The 6,457-nt window shown below is 39.0% G+C and overlaps 1 pseudogene; it reads left to right on the forward strand.

The window, feature by feature from the left end:
* Positions 1-2,725: 2,725 nt before the first annotated feature.
* On the forward strand, positions 2,726-3,774 carry LOC120645714 (annotated as a pseudogene).
* Positions 3,775-6,457: the final 2,683 nt, after the last annotated feature.

The raw sequence follows: 6,457 nt of genomic DNA on the forward strand, positions 1-6,457 counted from the left end.
CGGGCCGTATGTTCTATGAGCCCAAGCCAGAAATAAAAGAAAATGGTATTGGTATTACCGTATTAGGAGCTAAACTTATGCATGTGGTCTTGTTTAGTTGGAGAAATTTTTTACTGTAGCACTTTCGTTGTTATTTGATAATTAATATCCAATCATAGACTAATTAAGTTTAAAAGATTCATCTCGTCGTTTACAGTTAAATTGTGTAATTAATTATTTTTTCCAACTACATTTAATACTCTATGCATATGTCCGAAAAATGAATGTAACAGGTACTGTAGAAAATTTTTTGGGAACTAAATAGGGCCTGTATAGGAAGGAGTATTGGTCAGAGTTGACGGCCAAAGTGGACTTAACGGCTTAACCGTTCCACTTAACAATATGATAGTGAGTAGATATATAGAGAATATTCTAAATGTTAGTGATTAGTATCTTCTTTTTTTGGGTGGTTAGCACTTAGTTACTGGCTGTGGCTGGTGGATGGTGCTGATTTACCGTGAGAGGAAACTACTGCTGGCTGGCTGGTGCTAATTTGATGTGAAAAAAAGCATTGTTGGTGATTGCCAGCAGAAGTGTTTGTGTTTGCTCTAGTCTTTAGTTGCTCCTGTGTGAATGCAAATGCAGAGAATAAGTTTTGATTTGTCCAAACGAGTGGAGTAAGAACAGATATGGGTTCGTATGGCCGTATCTACTCTGATTGGAAAAAAAAATTAATCCGTCGGGAAGGATCTGAAAGAGATAACCTCTGACCATGTGTCCAAAAAGCATAGGAACCCTGACCTTTGCCGTCTAGGCTAAAGACCCTTTTGCTATCCACTCCTATTAGTCTCTATTCTCTATCTCTGTTTCTATCTCTATCTCTATTTCTACTATTTATAAAGCAAGCAATGTTTCCTTTATTCATCAATCGAAATCCTAATTGGAGTCCGCACAAATGAATTCGAATCCTAATTAGAACCCAGACAAATCAATCAGAATCACAATCGGAACACGGACAATAATCAATGCCTCACACAATCACGATATAAATTTGATGGTACTACGTAGGTATATTATATTACCCGTAGCAACGCTCGGATACAATGCAAGTATATTTAAAGAAAACAAAGAGCATGATACCAAGGCAGGTTTGAGATATTCAAGCTAGGTAAAACATAATTGAGATATGAAAAGCTCATGGTATTTTATTGCATTCTCTCTTATATTTATCCATTATAGTCTGGGAAAAAGTAAGTGAAACATTCTAAAAGCATGCTATTGCATTTCCTCTCTCCTAAAAATTGTTAAAAAAAGGAGGGGACGTGGTTAATGCATGACCTCTCTGCCATTCAAAAAGTTGAGAGTGCAAACCCCTCGACTTTCGTGTGTTTTTTAAAAGGAAACACTTCCTTCTCTGGCTTTTGCCCAGCCTAATCACCATACAAAATTGCCCTTCTTGTGTGCCACTGTCGCGCTCTTCCTGTCGGCCATTGCTAGTATCGACACTACTTGGCCTCCTTTCCCACTCTCCCGTGCAGGAAGTATCCATTCTCACTTTATATTACACAGCAACTCCATGGTGGAGCAGAAGAGGAAATTCATGAGAAACGGATAGACATGGGAGACTAATAAGAAGAGGAAACATGAGATGTTGACTGATGTAGGAATAATAACAATAAATTTATTTTATCATTTCTCTATTAGTGTGTACAATAGTGGCAACTTCACTCAATAGACAGTAGCAAATTAAGTGTGTGTTGCATACCAATTTAAATAAATATATGGTAAAAACCTCAAGTTTATGATGAGTGGAATATTATTACAACTTCAATAAAAAATTCATGTAGATATTCATATCAACTTAGAAACTTGATATTTTCCAACATATGGATATTACGTATCAACTTCAACGAATATATACTAGCAATTTTATGTAATGTTTGTAGAAACTAATAGTTTACTTCATTATTAACAAATTTATTGCTATAAAAATTACTTAAAGCTTGCTAGCACATTACATGCAAATTATTACTCCAAACACCTCCAAAATATACGGAATATGGACCTCATAATTTTATTCTCATTATTATAGGAATGTTGCAATCTGATCCAAATCAGACACCATAAAGGATAGTTATGATCATTTAAAAAACTACTATTGGATTCTTGGCAATTTCATACTCATTTGTTCTAGCCACTTGTGGCGGAGTTTTATGTTTCTTAGCCTATGTGGAGACTTCGGGAGCAAACCGCACCAATAAACCCTCATCCATGGCTAGCATAGTCGGGCAGTCCGCCAGCAACGCGACCGGTAACACATTGGAGTTATGTTAAAAAAAATATATCTGAGATTTGGTAAGGAGAAAAAGTCAGGCAACTATGGGCCTAGATATGGGCCTACACTTTGTAGTTTAAGCCTTTTAGGGTTGCAGGTTTTTTCCGAGTTTAATGGGCCCCTGTTTTAGCACCATATATACTTGTAGAAACGCTGTGCCCTAATTTCTCTTGGTCTCTTTGTCTTCTCTAGAACCGTCATACAGCCGCCGCCGCCGCCATCTTCACATCTGACTTCTCCCTCTCTAGGCATGTCCAGAAGGTTCGATCAAATTTGCCATCCTACTATTCTCTTTTCCCTTACTTTGAATTTCTAAATAAGTATTTTTTTCCTCATCGGGAGTCTAGGTCACTAGCCTAGACACCGCTAGGGAATTTATTCTTTCCGCTCCTGTCATCCTCAGTCGCATCAATGACTATGTCGACATGTGTTCCAGAGATGGAGCAAGGCAGGCATGTGTTTGAGATCATGGGCTATAGTAAGCATAGGGGGATGGGCCATGAGCATGGGAACTTCATTAGGTCAAGAATTTTCTCTGTCGGCGGCCACAACTGGTCCATCCGCTTTTACCCTGATGGGTACCTCAAAGCAGATGTAGATCACATCTCAGTTTATTTGGAGCTCATGGACAAAGCCAAGGTGCGGGCATCGTGCGATCTCAGGCTGGTTGACCAAAGCACTGGATTGTCAGCTTCGGTGCACAAAACAGATCCAAGGATGTTTATTCCAGGTTGCAGCAAGTTTGCTCCACAGACTTGCCTATTCAAGAAACGGAGTGAGTTGGAGCCTTCTGTGTACATTAAGGATGATCGACTTATCATAGAGTGTGTTGTCATTGTTTTCAAAGAGCCAAGGGTGTTTGAAACCAAATTATGTCCCAAAATTCAGGTGCCACCATCGGACATCGGAAAGCATCTTGGCAAGTTGTTGGAAACCGAGAGGGGGGCTGATCTCACAATTAGTGTTGGAGGACAGACTTTTGTAGCACACAAGTTTGTGCTCGCTATGCGGTCACCTGTCTTCGAGGCACAACTCTATGGGCCTATGAAGGAGGCAAGGGAACAATGCATAACAATTGAAGGAATGATACCTTCTGTCTTCAAGGCTTTGCTCCATTTCATTTATACTGATTCATTGCCTACCATGGATGATCTTGAGACAGGTGATCGTAGTGAATTGATTCGATACATGCTTGTAGCTGCTGATAGATATGCCATGGATAGGCTAAATCTTATGTGCCAAAGCATACTTTGTGATAATCTCAATGTGGAAAATGTGGCAACTATACTGGCTTTAGCTGATCAACATCAGTTATGCTTAAGGATGCTTGCATTGAGTTCATGTCCTCTTGTTCAATGGGTGCTGTCGTGGGAACAAAGGGGTTTATGGATCTCAAAAGGAGCTGCCCGTCTATCTTGGTGGATGCATTTGACAAAATTATCAGACGTAAACTCATATGAGAAGCTTGTTGTCATCATATTCAGCTAAGGGCTATGGAAACTTTACCTGCAATTTATATGGACGGTTTTGTACTCTCCCAAAGTCAGCTCATGATAAGCTAAAAATTGTAATGGTTATTTACTAGATCCTGTCTTTCAATTCGTGAACAGCTTGTTGAACTTATCTGGTCATGTACTTTGTACCTACATTATCTGCATGTCTAGAATCCTAATATTCCCCTTAGATTACATATATTGCTACTCGAATAGTGGTTAGCAAAAGCTTCATTGTTTTTGTGTTTTATTGAACAAAAGCTTCATTATTGTTCCCTCGCAAATGAAAAAAAAGCTTCATTGTATAGTACACAATTGGAAATCTATGATGGCTGGGGAAGAAATTATAGTTTACAACATGTCAGCATGAAACATAATAATATCATATGATTTAGTAGTTGTATATCATCTATAATCTTACACATATTTGTGTCCCTAGTAGTGCGTGTGTCGTGTACCTTTGGGAATCAATCCATGATTCAATTTTGAATATGTTGAACTTGGGCATTTGCAAAAAGTTATCTATTAGGATTAATTTTAAAATATAGGGTAGTCATACTTGCAAAAACTTTTGCATTATCGCAGTGGTCATTGCATTCCTATGAAAACATACGGATTGTATTTGGCAACATCTGTATACCATCTACGACCTTACCCATGAGTCATGGGATGCTTCAATTTTTAAATGCTAAAAATATCCTCTAGCAATCAGTTTAATTAGACGGGTTTCACATTTGAGAAATTAAACCAACCTAATGAAATCTAGGGGAAACTTTGAAGAATGTAAACAATTATCACCAGCAGTTAGTGTCTTTGGGTTGGGTCTTGTTCATAACCAATTAATGACGATAGCAAAAAAAAAAAAGATACACGTCCAGTATGGCAATATTGAAGTGAATTCCCTCACAATTTGATCATATTAACTATAGATTTGGGGTTAGTATAGAAGTTTGATGCCAACTTTGCTACTTCCACAGGTAGAAAAAAGGGTTATGTAGGTGACCACATGGTCTATCCAGAATTCCAGATCATTCATCTTGAAATCAACGGTGAGATGAATCACATGTAGGTGAGGGAATTATGGGTTGGTGAGAAATTCAACGGTTGATAGATATATCATGCGAGATGAATGAATGAATGGTTGAGATAAATACTGTGGGCACAAGTAGTAAAAGGTTGTGCAAGTGCAGAATGTTTATGGATTGGCAGAGGTAAACGGCTAGTCATTTGACCACAATCTGTTTTTGTTGGCATGCAAGTTTGTTCCTTAGTGTATTTCGTTACTTCTTTAGTTCTGTATAACTGAACTACTGAAGGCCTCAAGTCCAGGTACTAACATTGCCGTTCAAGTCGAGCAACCATGAAGGATGCGGACCTTGGTTTGCTGACTTTATGGTGACCAGCATACCCTGAACTATATGTGCAACAACTTGAACCCTTGTTCGGTCCCATTCGGCCCTGATCACTTGCTATGACTTGCAATAGATGAGTATTGAATAAGCTAGGAATTGCTTAAAGGTGCAAGTACATGGAGATTTTCCTGAGCCAACCATGATGTATATGTTATTCTAGTCAAAGTGCTTGTTTAACTGGTAGAAGATGATGTTTTCTTTCATGGAAACTACAACAACCTTTAGGTTGCCTGAACTTTGTTTCAAAATCAAACGAAGGATGCTTGCAGAGTTTTAGTTAGTTACCAAAATAGAGAGCAGCTGGTATATATCTAATGACGAGCAGGAGGAGAAAAGAGAGATTACATCATAAAGGGAAAAAAGAAGTAAATTAGGCTGTACTACAGGAAAGAAATTGCTCCACTCCCTTTGTCCGATGGATTGCTACATCTGTAGGACCAGAGAAGGTCATATCGGCATTTTCTTGAATCTTGAGATCTGAATGTTTGATTCGTCTGCATGCCTGAACACATTTTTATCTCTACACTTCCATTAGTTCCACAAAACACAGGCCAGCACCGTGCTCTTGATTCTCCAATTCTGCCTATGAAAAGGGTTGGCTGGCGGTCAAGAGGGTTTCAACACCATCACCAACAGCTTGTTGAAAGGAGCTTAGGTCAAGATAACTAGATGACCAAAAACTATTGCTTCGATGGCAGGAAATAAAAAAAACATGACCTCCCCAAAGGTTTGAACAAAAGATGGAAGGTTTCCCTTCCGCAAGGTGGAGAAAAGGCCATGAACCCCGGCTATCCAGGACATGCGTATCAAACTGCAACCGTCAGTGGACCATGCATTTCCTGTTTAATAGCACAAGTGGCCATTTTTTTTACTCCGCGAAAATGGGGAGTCGAACTCCCGACCTACAGGGTGCACAGCTTCCTCCCTACCACTACGCTACGCGCACGTTCTCTTGATGGCAGGAAATGAAAAGATGAAACAATCTTCCTCTTCACAGAAAAGGACACTGGCCCGATGGTCTCACGTAGCAATATCAAAGACGAGCATTATTACGTAGCCTTTGCGCTTATGAAGCAGCCAAAGAAAGAACTTGCAATTTTTATACCTAAAAAAAAAAGAACTTGCATGTTTTTACAATAGGGAAAGCCATCTTCCATATCACAGAAAGCCAGCACATAGTGGTAGTATTGTGGTTAGAATTTTTCCATCGTATCTATTCTATCTATACTATAAAGATC

Source organism: Panicum virgatum, chromosome 8K (genome assembly GCF_016808335.1).
Source record: "Panicum virgatum strain AP13 chromosome 8K, P.virgatum_v5, whole genome shotgun sequence".
NCBI lineage: Eukaryota > Viridiplantae > Streptophyta > Magnoliopsida > Poales > Poaceae > Panicum > Panicum virgatum.